Raw genomic sequence first — 14738 nt, 5'->3', positions numbered from 1 at the left:
ATGTCTCGTGATTAGCCAATAGGCCAAATTTGCAAAGCCAGATTTGTCAGGTTCACTTGGTTGATGCACACATGTTCTTTCTCTGTTGTAATAAGAATTTACGATACCTCTGGGTCAATCCTAATACCAGGTCTGTGAGCAATGGAGTAAACAAGGATCCTTATCTTACCCCATTTAGATGGTCTGTTTGTATTAAGGCATCTTAATGACGTATTTATGCTTGAAAGAAATATCTGTTTTCCCTTTTGATGTTGCATGTATATAAGCTGTCTGTACCACCAGCTTGCAAACTAATAGGATGTAAACCTGACGAAGGCTGCAAGGCCGAAAGCTTGTTTATTCTTATTCATTTGTAGTTAGCCAATAAATGGTATCATCCTGATTTAAAACTTCTTGCTTGTTAGAAGAGGAAGCCGGGTGAAATCCTCCCAGCTGGGGACACAGACAGCAATGAACACTCAAAAGATAGTCTAACCCCTTTGCATTCTGTCTGAAATGGTAACATTAGGCTAAAATAAGCCAGGACAGGGTATTGGAAAGAAATAGTTTAGGAAATAGAGAAAGCCTGATTAATCATGGATGGATGGATTAACAGACAGGGTAATACATTTCAGCTTGGTGTTTTAAATGTTTAAATATTGGTTGCAACAGTGATAAAACATACTAGTCAGTTTGTACTATTTCCATCCTTTCTGCTGAATATGGAGACCTTTTCCTGCAGAACTAGGATCAATATGATGCTGTGTGTTGAAAACTACAAGGACCAACATCCTTTGCTGCATGGGTGGGTTGAAGTATGAAAGCATCCCTAGCACAGCCTCCCTCCATCAGCTTCCCTTACAGCAGACAGGGAGACAGGACAAAAGGATCTCAGCTGGAAAAAACACAATTACATGTGATCCACAGCCCATCACTTAACCTGTAGGTAAGTGTTTTCATTATACTGCTTTCCTATAGAGGCAGATCATCTTTTATATGTCTTGATACTAATTAATCATCCATTTTATGATCAGTTATCATGAGTCACAAAAATGTACATCAAATAGAACTCAGTGCAGTGTATTTCAGTCTTCCTGTTAGAAGGATTATGTATATCTTGGCCGTTCTTCTCTGTATACATGATTAGACTGTTGTGCGGATTACATAGTAATTCAGATGATTGCACTGAGGCTTCAGGAAATGTTCCTCAGGGAGTGACTGCAATGCTGGGTTTGATTTATGTAATGGGGAGGATATCCTTGCAGGGGGGAGAGGGAAGAGATCTTTCCTGCTGCTTATCACAGTGACACAGTGGAGACACATGAAGATGCTCTATATTTGTGTGTCGCTGTGGGTGTGCCTTATGTGGATGGTGCCACCATAGGAGGCTGGAACACATCCCTGAATGAGAAATACATATTGAGTCATGCGCTTATCCTTTTTGTTGCCAGGCTAACACGAATTGGTAAATCAGAATATTTCAGGAAAGCCTACGTTACTGGTGATGATATTCAGTGCTAGAGATACATTATTCTGCCTGTTCATCATATATCATTATTATTATTATTTTGTATATTATCAGAGCTTGATATTTCGCTTTGTTCACCTTGACTGTATTTGCAGAATGCATAAAAAGCAAGTGCACAGTTATCAGATTTGGGAGGATGTATTCAAATGTTACATTTGTGTAAGAAGGGCTAATCCATTCTATGGGTGTGTATTTAAAGACGTAAAGGGGTGATTTGGAAGCAGCTGAAATCACCATGAAGGAAGTGTCGGCTAAATGCATTATACAATCGTCATTACAAACAATGAATATTTCATTATAAGAGCTGCCACATTAGTATTCCTGAGCAATAGAGGGATGCTATTTACTGATGCTAGTGTACATGATGTGTACTTGTTTGTGAATGTCAGAGTTCTGGTTATCACTCCTGCAATAATCTGGTCCTGGTTTCTCAATTCTATGGCCACCAGGAACACTGCTGGTGTGATAGGCCATCTCTGTGCTGGAGGTTATGGGAGATCATCAGTGCTGTTATAGAATTGGCTGAGATTCATTAACAATCACATTTTATTAGTTGGCAAGGGTTTACATCTCTCATTTGAATCATATCACACATAGCAGCAAGGGTTGCTAAAAAAAGGTTAGAAAACTAGCAGCCTTCCAATTGCAGTCACATGCATACATCCACACCATAGGCTGTCCTCCTTTTACTTTCACAAAACAGGGATTTCACAACAGCCATTGCGATCCCTATGGTTTCCAAGTGCAATGGGGCTCAATTTGTCCCTAATCTGTTCAATGACTTTTATCTTTTTGTTATTCTTGCCCCTGGTCACCAGACACAAGTTCTTAATAGTGGATCTCAGGGAGAGGCAGAGCCGGGACAAGGTCCTTCAGCACACAAGGCTGAGACAGCAAAGTGCGCCCCTCCATCCCTCCGCCCCCCAGCCGTCACACACTAATTGCTATTAGACTAAGAGGCACCCGAGGGCCCCCAAAATCCCCAACACCTTAATCTCTAGTTATCTGGCTTGCAGCCACTGCTATGTGTGCCCTTTTCTTATTTCTTTGCTTCAAACACAATTGGGAATGACAGCAGAATGAATAGTGCGCCCCCTCCTACACTGCGCCCTGAGGCTGGAGCCTCTTCAGCCTATGCCTCGGCCCGGCCCTGGGGAGAGGGGTACAGAAAGAGGAAGTACAAAGTGGGCACACACAGAATCAGAGCCTGCAGGGTGTAGGGGAGATCCATGGCATACAAATACATGTGAGTCTTCCTGCTGGATGCACTGTATGCTGAGCAGTAACTGATGTGCATGGGTCATCACACACTGATGGTGACACTATGCTTATACCTCTGTGCCTTAAAGGGACCCTGAACGGTGGCAAGAAAAAAGAAAACTGGGCTTACCTGGGGCTTCCTCCAGCCCACCATAACCCGCAAGGTTCCCCGGCATCCTCCTGGACCCTTCTGCGGTCCCGCTGGCGACTTTGGTAATACGGTGACTTTGGGTGAAGTTGTGCATGCATTGCGCCATCACACTGGTCCCTGTAAGAGTCCTGTGCATGCGCAGTTCAGTCTTAGAGAACCGAGCATGTGAAGACTCTAACACCGACCAGCGTGATGACATGCATGGTGCGCGTTTAGGGTGTGCATACTCGACTTCACCCAAAGTCGCCACATTACTGGAGCCACCAGTGGGACTGCTTAAGGGGCCAGGTGGATACTGGGGAACCTCGCTGGCTGCGGTGGGCTGGAGGAAGCCCCAGGTAAGTCCAATTTTTTTGGGCCCTTTAAAGTGCACCTGATCTGAGAATAAATCTGTGAAATACATACACCAGCACGAAGCAGGTGGTTTTGGAGCTTAGTGCCGAGCTCTGGAACTAGGAGTCCCATAACAGTAATGTTATACTGCGTGAGGCGCGTAAGGGAGGGTAATATGGGGCATTCGGCGATCCCCGTACCCCGAACTACATCTACCTCCGAGTTGCTACGTCTCGGAGGGGACATAGTATTTTATGCCGCCGGGTATTTGAACAGCAGCAGGGTGAGCCGTCATTCGACATATATGTACGCCACCAGCATGTGTAGCATAGGGTGCTTACCTGCCCATTGATAGGGTTGGAATTTTGTCTGTTGCACCACTCTGACCTCTCTATTTGTAACTGAATGGAGCAGTTCCCTGTAATGTCATGCTCTTGTGCGGATGTGCACAGCAGTCATGGCCGGGAGCATTCTGGGTATGCGTACTTGAGAAGTGCCACAACCAAACTGATGGACAGGTAAGTATAAGCACCCTATACTGCGCATGCTGGCATGTGTATTTTACAGATGTATTATATGTTGTACCTAAAGACAAAAATATAATAAAAGTTAGATACCTCAGTAGAGGGAACCATGACAACAGTATGCACAAAAGGTATGGGACCAGATTTAGTACGGAGCACACAAAAAAATCCAGCTGTGTTAAAGTTATCATGCTACACTGCACATTAATTTTATCTGCTTCAAATAAAATATCATCACTGGTGTTGTAAATGCGTTAAAATGATTGCCTTGTGTGTCAAAGCTTTTGGCATGTGCCTTAGTAGATTGCAGCCCTCATCACTTATGGCTTGGCGAACTATAATGATCCATTTGTTATGAATAATAAAGATAATATACAGTATATGGTAATAGTAATATGTCAATATAATATGTATGGCCTGTTAGTGCTATTGCTCCCATTCCATATTGGGGAAGAAGCATTTTCAGGTGCATGTCTAAATGTTGTATTTATTGCTTTATCTAGCTTATTGAGATCCTCCCAATAATTTATTTTTATCTTTTGAATAACGAGGCTCTCCAAAATGCCCACATCCAAAATGCAAGACAAAGACAAAATTAGCTTTAAACTTCTATATGAAATGAAATTTGAAAATCATTTTTCCCCCTTTAGGCTCTGTTCACATCTAAAAACGAAATCACTGACGGCAGCGATTTTTTTGCACTTTTTTCCCCCTCCCGGCGCTTCACTGCGTGCTATGCTTTTGTAAGCGCTTTTGCAGTGTGATTTCGTTTTCTCACTTTCTGACGTCAGTCAGGACGTGAACTCTTTGACCTGGAAAATAATACAAACAATGTATTTATTCTTAGAAACGTGAACGCAATTGCTGCACAAAGTGATTTTGTGAGCGTTTTGTGTTTTCCTATACCTTTCAATAAGGCTAAATTGCCTAACAAATGGTACAGGCACCGCTTTGCTGAGCAGATCAGAAACAAACTGCTCAGATGTGAGCTCTCTCATGGGGAATCATTGCACAAGCATTTTTAGGGCGATTTTGAAAATCGCATGAGCTTGAAAAAATGCTGAAAACGCCCTCGATGTGAACGAGTCCTTAGTGTTATGCAGTTCTTGCTGTATCACAAATGCACTACATGCTGCATTTTTGATGCATTTTCCTTTAGTTGTAAGTCAGTGGAAGCACAAACAATTGCATAAAAATGCTGTTTTATTTTCTTTCACAATACCAAATTGGAAATGTAATTTTGCTTTCTTAAAACAAAAGGTATTTGTCATAATTCAGCTGTAAGTGAGCAACCGTGGTTTCCCATGATGCATCACTCCAAGGTGGTTCTGGGGTACCATGAACTGTCTGGGTATTCCTTAATACCAAATTGGATGACTCAGAGTGTAAATGCAATACAAAAACCCAATTACATGCACACAAATACAAAAACACACATATGTGCAAAAAATGTCATGCTATAAAAGTGCAAAATCTTTGGTTGCACCAAGTTTTGCATTTGACTTTTTGGGAACTGTAAGGTAAACAGGCCCTGTGTGTTTTAATTTTAGTGAGTGAAAGTGATGACTTACTTATGGATATAAAAAGTATGCGCACTATATACGATTTCAATTTCAAAACATATATTGTGCGTAAGGCCAAAAAAAAAGACACTGACTTATGGCCCATACACAAATCTAATAAAACTCAGCCGAGAATTCAGCCCCCAAACAATCTTGGCGGATCACTTCAGCTATACCATTTCAGCCAGAAAATACCTCGCCCATCCCACATGACATCTCTCCTGCGCCACTCTGCCTCCCTGCATTGAACAGAACAGCATGCAACCTGTCTGCACAGCCTTGGCCTACAATGTTGCCTGAAGGATCGGGTCCCAATCCCCATTGGGTGACATTGATTGAGGGTATGTATGGGCCCCAGGTATATGAAGGCAATATTTACAATGTTGCACAGAGGCTATCTGAACAAAGATTAAGTAGGTCTACAGTTTAGATAGAAAGTTTCCATAATGAAGCGGGCACACCTTCCGTCATTCGATTTTGGAGGGGGTGCTTGGTGAAGTGGTATAGGCAGTACCACATTCAAGTCAGTCCACAAGGATCACCAGCACACCACCAGCTTACAGCACACCTTTTATTGTGCTAGTCTCCACAATAATCCAACAATTGTTTCGGGGGCCACGCAGGGTCTCCCTTTATCAAGACATGTGGTAACCACATGCCTTGATAAAGGGGGACCCTACAGTTTGGATAGGGCTAACTAAACTACAGGAAACTAGCTACTGCGTATAAAAGTTGTACTGGTGAAAACATCCCTTCAGCAAAAACAGTGCCAGAACAAAGCTAGAGAATGGTAAAGTCCAGCATGCAGGACACTTTCCTCACAGCTTGCCTCATCGCTTTAACGCCCATTGAAAGAAGAGTTTGTTCCGAAACGCCATCTTGGTAAATTAACTGGTGGTTGTTCCTTTACTCGCTGTACTTGCTTGCTGGACTTTACCATCTTCTAGCTTTCTTGTTTAGTCGTGCCATTGTAATTAATTAGCCAAGCAAAAGCAATTAATCTTCCCCTTACAGTCCCCTAATGTAGATCCAACAATTGAACGGCAATAAAAATCTCTCCGCTGGAAAATGACTATAATTGGTAACTCCCCCCATCACATCTTAAGGCTCTCCAATGAAGTTTGGAGCTCTGTGGCCACTCCCACGCATACGTATTATTGCGCTGCCAGTGAGCTGGGTGCAGGGTGAGACGAATGATGACTCACTCTGCTGCTGCTTAAATCTCCGGCGGTGTTCAATACTATTCCTACCCCCGACTTGTGGCAACTCGGAGGCAGATGTAATTCAGGGTCTGGTGATCGTCGGATCCCCGAAATACTCTTGCGCGGGTCATTAGTGCTATGACTGCACCGCACCCAGCTTTGGTCCCAGGCGCCGAAATGACCTGCTTCGACCCCCACTATAAGGCTACGGTTGCTGAGCTGGAGGTGGGCTCTAGCAACACAGTGGTGGTGGCCACAAAGCTTTAGACTTCTTTGCAGGCTTTGGGCAAAAACAGCTGTAGCATTTTTTTTTCAAAGGGGGACAGACTACCAATTATGGTAATTTCCTGTGGAACAGTGAACAGCTGATTTATACATTAGGGGACTGTAAGGGGAAGATTCGTTGCACTTCAGCTTACGCTGGAGGTACTCTTTAATAATGATGTGCATTAAATAAGGTTCTTGGTGTTGAAGATGAACAGAATGCTCTCTTACTCTCTCTCCCCATTTGGCTTGTAGGTCTGCTTAAAGCAAGAACTAATATTTGCCACACACTATAGATTCAATAGGTTTGCTGCAATTCCACATTCAGTCAGCAGGGAAGAGAGATCCTCACATGCATGGAGGCGCTGACTGTGTGCATGCAGCAGCTGAGAAGAAATCACTTTAGTTACAGTAACAGCTGATGCAATGCACGTCTGCTTTCCCAATGAAGCATATGGAGAGGATAAAAGGAGACTTTAGAATATCAGCAGTGGCTGGATAGTGTACTGGTTAAGGGGCTCTGCCTCTGACACAGGAGACCAGGGTTCAAATCTTGTCTCTTCCTGTTCAGTAAGCCTGCACCTATTCAGTGAGGAGACCTTGGGCAAGTCTCCCTAACACTGCTACTGCCTATAGAGTGTGCCCTAGGGACTTCAGCTCTGGCGCTTTGATTCCTCCAGGAGAAAAGCTCAAAATAAATGTTGTTTGTGTCTTTGTCTAGTCACAGGCATGTTGGTGTAATGCAGCATGTTAAATACTTGAAATAAATAGAGAATGATTTTATTCAGTTTTTTGTAGGGGAAAGTACAGGTACACTTGGATTAATCAGTGAAATCACAATTCCCCCCCCTTTCCACTGAAAGGAATAGAAGCTTCTGCATGATTCTACCGTAGTACATGTACATCACAAGTAGTTGCACTACTTAAAGTGCATATCAATGGTCTGTTCAATAAAAAATTAAAACCCCTGCTAGATTTATATTGTTTGCAGTTACATGCCTGCACACCTATATAGTAGCCAGAAACATATATATATATATATGTATTAAATTAAGATATATATGTATTATTAAGATATATATGTATTAAATTAAGAAAATAAGTATTGATGCTTTATTAAGGCCATCAAAAGGTGTCGCATCGCTATATTATGCACGACAGGCCTTGTGTAAATGGTTCATGGTTCAGCACTGCAGATTATTTCAGCACCATATACTGTAAATAGAACAAAAATATACAAAATTCCATTTAATTTTAGCCAATGAAAGATGCAGCCATGTTATACCCACCATAATGGATTCTACCTGGCTTTTAACACCGTCCCCTTCCTTTGTTGGCAACACCATGCAATATGTCTGTTTAAAGGAAATACCGGCGGTTAGTGTATCAACCCATAGTCCCATGTCCAGATGTGTATGAAGGTTAAGGAACTTACACACAGGACTTTGCAGTTGAGACAAAATGAATGTTGGCCTTCTCTTTCACCCTGCAACTCTTTTTACCCAGACCTCATGTTTGAGGACGTACTAACTCTGTAGCCTGATATGCATCCCACACAGCACAAATGTGTTGGAGCTTCTAGTTGGGACTACTAAAGTGCTATCCAATGTGGGATTCCTGATAGTTTGACAGTGGTACTGTTGTATGGGTCACACTGCAGTTGTCACTGTTAAGGAAGGAGTGAAAGCCCAATATGCACAAATTTAAAAAGGACTAGATGTAATAAGCGTCACAAAGGGGTGTATGCAAAGAAAGTGCGGTAATAATATGGCAGTACCGATAAAGGAGACTCATTATAATCTGGAAGTAAATAAATGGGACCATAGTACAATAGGGTAATAGTGAAGAAATGCTATCCTACTGTGGTGTAGTCTAAAGCTGGCCACTAACGGTCCAATTTCTAGCGAAAAATCGTTCGAGCGATCAGAAATTCTGATCGGATTGGTTGTAAATAATCTAAGTTGATGGACACAATCGATTATGAACGAGTGAAAAAAATGTCGCCCGAATGAATTTTTGTCGAACGAAAATTTGGATTTTCTTGGTGGTCGTAATAGATAGGAAGCAAAGATTGGTTAGTTGATGGTGTAGTGAACGATTTTTCGTCCGATCAGAATTTCTGATCGCTCGAACGATTTTTTGCTAGAAATTGGACAGTTAGTGGCCACCTTAAAGCTGGCCACTAACGGTCCAATTTCTAGCGAAAAATCATTCGAGCGATCAGAAATTCTGATCGGATTGGTTGTAAATAATCTCCATTGATGGACACAATCGATTATGAACGAGTGAAAAAAATGTCGCCCGAATGAATTTTCGTCGAACGAAAATTTGGATTTTCTTGGTGGTCGTGATAGATAGGAAGCAATGATTGGTTAGTTGATGGTGTAGTGAACGATTTTTCGTCCGATCAGAATTTCTGATCGCTCGAACGATTTTTCACTAGAAATTGGTACGTTAGTGGCCAGCTTTAGTAAAGGCCAGGGCTGTACATTTCAAAATAATTTGAAAAAAATAGTGTTCAAATGAGGAGACAAGTATGGTGTGGATATGAGTAGCCTGGAGGGTGGAGCTTGACAGCAGCCAGTATGGAGGCAGTTGAATGTTCATCTTTATTTGACATTTCATGATAGTTGTCAAAAGTCTCCTGCTTTTATGTGATGCAGAAAAGATCAATTAAAGAGGAACTTTAAGATTGAACTTCATTCCAATCAGTTGCTGATATCCACTTTCTCACGAGAAAACTTTCCCTTTTCTCTAATAGATAATAAGGGGGGTCTGTATGGCTGATATTGAGGTGAAACCCCTCCCACAGTGTGATGTCATGACCGAGGTCCTGACAGTTTGCTGTCTGTGAACCTCACTACATTGTGTGAAATGACAGCTTTTTCCAAATGCCAAACAAGCAGCATCTCCTTCCGCAGACAATACCTGCCAGCAGAAAAGATGTCGCCATGTACTACATTTCACAATGTAAATCAGGGAGAGGAAAGATTTTACAATGGGCAATTACTGATTACATTTTTTATAAATGATTATTGTAAAAAATAAGCCTTTAACTTAATTTCACTGCAGCTCCTCTTTAAATGCAGTTTCCATGCATAACTTTAGACACCATGGTCTGTGGCTGTGAAGATTGCAACCCTTACTTATAGTTGTATGCAATGTGCTATTTACATTGTTGCAGTGGCAATAGTGACAATATGTCATTATCTTATGTTAACAAAATTCACTCATTCCTTACCACAATAGTTAACCCATCTGGAAATAAACGCTTACTCTGCAGCTGCATTAGTCACCCTTATTTGTAGCACCTAGAATGTATTCTGTTGTGAGAAATGATTGCATTTTATTAGTCAACACAGTTGATAAAAATAGCATACAAGTGGGCCAAAAGTGCATCTGTTTGCCCTGAGCCACCAAGACGATTCCTCGTTTTAGTTTTTTGAGAAAATGAAACATAGAGTTTCTTTGGCTGTAAGGGTTCTGCTTTACCTCTAGTACTTTTTTGCTTTGAGATTATTTTTTTTTAAATCAGCTATGCATTTTATGTGTAGATACATGGTGATAACTGATTGGGAAAATGTAGCAGAATGTTGCAGGACAGTTATAGTATAAGAACGTGCGGCTGGCCAGTAGATGAGTCAGCAGCCAACTCTGGTGGTCCTCCTGACTATGGCCCTCCTTTCAGTCTAGCGTGGCTGCAATGAACACCTAAGGATTGTCTTCAATTCAGAGGGCACCAAGAGAGTCCCTTGTATCCTAAAGACAGTTTGCACTACTGACAGTTAGTCAGTGTGTCAGTCACTATCTGTTAAAAAAAATAGAAAGTTACCAAATCACATACAACATTTGTTATTATGGAATAGCCAGCCATTCCAGATTCCACCATAGACTATCATATCTTGTCTATAGTTTTTTCAGGAATTTAGACCTGGTTCTTCAATTGCATGTTTTAGAAGCCATTTCTAACTAATTACTTAATGTTTTTGGCACTGTGTTAATGCCTGGACATACATTGTGTAAATTAAGTTGCCCAACATGATCGAGATTCTATTTGACATGGGAGTTTAGATGTCCCATAATATACACCGTCATCATATTAGCAAAGGGATATGCTGACTCAGAGATTTTTTCAAAAAACCAATGATACACACATAAAGGAACAAATGCACTAACGCGTTTCACATCAGATGATGCTCACTTATAGAGTCCCTATGAGTGGACATTGATGTGAAACGCGTTACAGCATATATAATTGATTTATTGAATAAATCTCTGAGTCAGTATATCCCTTGAGCGCGAAACTTCTTCTTGGTTCTTGGATGACCTGAGGCTGGCGGCCTTTGATGCACACATTCTTTGTAAAAACTTCGTGCTCTGGGAGTCTGGGTGAGCTGAGCGATTGTCTTCTTGCATAAGTCCTAAGATCAAATTTCATCATGGAGTGTGCATGTGCTTGCCGTGTTCCCTAGGTGCTTCTTTTCCAAATTAGTCCTGGAATTTGGTATGGACACTTGAATGCTAGGTCCACTTAGGGACAGTTCAAGATCTACATTGTTTGTATTACCTAAAATACTGTAATATGTCAACACTGTATAAGTACTGGCAATAGATAAATGTGTATCCACTTCCTTTGGTAAACTAGCACTATGAATGAGAAAATCCTTTCAGTAAGATTGCACTTTGACACAAGCTCTTTAGAAAAATATTAATGCTTTGGGACCTCCAGTGATTTTAATGCTTTTCTAAGAAACCACAGCTTGCATATTAAATGAAGAGCAAGGCAATACAACGCATTAATGCAAATTGTGCTTTATTCTAATGTTCACATAAGCTTCACTCATTCTGCAGCCACTCCCTAGTATGAACCATTTTTCAATTTGCCCTCCATTTCCAAATAACTGAGATTTATTAGATTTTATTCTTTGATACGCTTGCAAAATTATTTTTTCCTTATTTCTGTGGTAGCTTTCAGGAGGTATCTTAAATGTAGGTGCTTGTAGTTTGTCAGCCTATGTAGGACAATTTATCTGGAAAAATCTTGATTTGTAAAAACTTTATGTCTTTAACCACTTAAAAGAATCATCAGGCGATTATAAGGAAATAAGTGCTACTTACCCGGGGCTTCCTCCAGCCCCAAGCTCCCAGCATGTCCCTCGCTGCATCTCCATGGTGAGCCGTTCGCCTGTGGAGCTTTCCGGTCCCGGGCGATGACGTCAGGCCGACCGCCTGTGCGAGCGGCGCTGTCGATTACCGCCACGTGGACTGGAGCGTACTGCTCAGGCGCTGATCCACCTTTTGCGCAATTTTCAATTTTCGATTTTATTTGATTAGCCGCACCCAGGCTATGCATATACATAGGTTAGGATTTAGTTAGTGTTAGGCCCCTCCCATGGAGGATTGACTTCTTCGCAGTGGGAGGGACGAGTACTTAATAGGTTGCATGCAAGCTGTTAATGGAGACCAACATCCTCCTCTAGTGGTAAGCAGGTCATGTGTATGCTCGGTGTGTATTCGACCCCACAAGTGGGGCTTGCACTCTTTTGCAGGTAGGCACTAGTCTGTTTTTAAGTAGCGCTGCTCATTTCCTTGCTATGTACTAATGTAATTTGTTTTTGGTCAGCTGCTCCCACTAAACAGCATGCTTTTGGTGTATATGCAGAGCTTCTGTTTGGGTTCAAGGTGCGTTTGTAGTTCCTGGGGGGGCTCAGCGCATCTCTGATGGAGGCCATTCGGAGGCGGCCTGGTGTTGCGCTGATCCACCTTTTGCGCAATTTTCAATTTTCGATTTTATTTGATTAGCCGCACCCAGGCTATGCATATACATAGGTTAGGATTTAGTTAGTGTTAGGCCCCTCCCATGGAGGATTGACTTCTTCGCAGTGGGAGGGACGAGTACTTAATAGGTTGCATGCAAGCTGTTAATGGAGACCAACATCCTCCTCTAGTGGTAGGCAGGTCATGTGTATGCTCGGTGTGTATTCGACCCCACAAGTGGGGCTTGCATTTTTTTGCAGGTAGGCACTAGTCTGTTTTTAAGTAGCGCTGCTCATTTCCTTGCTATGTACTAATGTAATTTGTTTTTGGTCAGCTGCTCCCACTAAACAGCCATGCTTTTGGTGTATATGCAGAGCTTCTGTTTGGGTTCAAGGTGCGTTTGTAGTTCCTGGGGGGGGGGCTCAGCGCATCTCTGATGGAGGCCATTCGGAGGCGGCCTGGTGTTGCGCTGATCCACCTTTTGCGCAATTTTCAATTTTCGATTTTATTTGATTAGCCGCACCCAGGCTATGCATATACATAGGTTAGGATTTAGTTAGTGTTAGGCCCCTCCCATGGAGGATTGACTTCTTCGCAGTGGGAGGGACGAGTACTTAATAGGTTGCATGCAAGCTGTTAATGGAGACCAACATCCTCCTCTAGTGGTAGGCAGGTCATGTGTATGCTCGGTGTGTATTCGACCCCACAAGTGGGGCTTGCACTCTTTTGCAGGTAGGCACTAGTCTGTTTTTAAGTAGCGCTGCTCATTTCCTTGCTATGTACTAATGTAATTTGTTTTTGGTCAGCTGCTCCCACTAAACAGCCATGCTTTTGGTGTATATGTAGAGCTTCTGTTTGGGTTCAAGGTGCGTTTGTAGTTCCTGGGGGGGCTCAGCGCATCTCTGATGGAGGCCATTCGGAGGCGGCCTGGTGTTGCGCTGATCCACCTTTTGCGCAATTTTCAATTTTCGATTTTATTTGATTAGCCGCACCCAGGCTATGCATATACATAGGTTAGGATTTAGTTAGTGTTAGGCCCCTCCCATGGAGGATTGACTTCTTCGCAGTGGGAGGGACGAGTACTTAATAGGTTGCATGCAAGCTGTTAATGGAGACCAACATCCTCCTCTAGTGGTAGGCAGGTCATGTGTATGCTCGGTGTGTATTCGACCCCACAAGTGGGGCTTGCACTCTTTTGCAGGTAGGCACTAGTCTGTTTTTAAGTAGCGCTGCTCATTTCCTTGCTATGTACTAATGTAATTTGTTTTTGGTCAGCTGCTCCCACTAAAAAGCCATGCTTTTGGTGTATATGCAGAGCTTCTGTTTGGGTTTAAGGTGCGTTTGTAGTTCCTGGGGGGGCTCAGCGCATCTCTGATGGAGGCCATTCGGAAGCGGCCTGGTGTTGCGCTGATCCACCTTTTGCGCAGAACTACTGTGCCTGTGCAGTACGCTCCGAACCATGTGGCGGTGATTGACAGCGCCGCTCACGCAGGTGGAGGTCGGCCTGACATCATCGCCGGGGACCGGGAGGCGGCGAACGGCTGACGGAAGAGCTACAGCGACGGACATGCTGGGAGCTTGGGGCTGGACAAAGCCCTGGTAAGTAGCACTTATTGTCCTTATAATCGCCTGATGATTCCTTTAAGTATCAGCCGCACATCGGGGACCTGGGCCACCCACTCGTGTCTATGACGGCAGAGTTCCTGTGTGCTGGACAGGAGCCGCTTTCATTGGCTCCTGACTGTGTCTATCCATGTAAGCCAATGGGAGTTGCTTACATTGATAGACACGGCCAGGAGCCAATGAAATGGGCTCCTGACTGGCTCACAGGGCTCTGCCGTCATAGAGACTGGCAGGGCGAGTGAGCTGCGTCGGGAGACGGCGGGGAGACAGCGGCGAGAACTGTGGGACGGCGAATGCGTGCAGCGGTGGTGAGTTGCAATCTACGCCCTGGCAGCCACAACAGCATCAAAACAGGGCGTAGATTTCAATTAGCGAAAGTAGTTAAAGCTGTTTGAAAGCCTTCCCTCTTGTACATTTCTGACACTGTGTTGTGCACCCTGCTCCTTCCAGATAAATGATGGCTTCTGGGACATTTTGGGTGCTTTTTTTATAGATTGAAACCATAACAATTTACAGGATTTATCATTATTACAAACATAATACATATATATACTG

General features: G+C 43.0%; 1 protein-coding gene across 2 annotated transcripts in view; it reads left to right on the top strand.

Moving 5' to 3' along the window:
- The first annotated feature begins 836 nt into the window (after nt 1-836).
- GNB4 (G protein subunit beta 4) overlaps nt 837-14738 on the top strand; it is a 146419-nt gene continuing 132517 nt past the window's right edge. The window contains exon 1 of one of the 2 annotated variants that reach the window (XM_068281061.1): nt 837-925. The gene's annotated coding sequence lies outside the window, so the exon portion shown is untranslated. The remainder of the gene's footprint in view (nt 926-14738) is intronic. The other variant, XM_068281062.1, reaches the window with a different exon arrangement.

The sequence above is a fragment of the Hyperolius riggenbachi genome, chromosome 4, assembly GCF_040937935.1.
Source record: "Hyperolius riggenbachi isolate aHypRig1 chromosome 4, aHypRig1.pri, whole genome shotgun sequence".
Taxonomy (NCBI): domain Eukaryota; kingdom Metazoa; phylum Chordata; class Amphibia; order Anura; family Hyperoliidae; genus Hyperolius; species Hyperolius riggenbachi.
The sequence above is the reverse complement of the archived record's forward strand: the minus strand, read 5'-3'. Positions and strand labels throughout refer to the sequence as shown.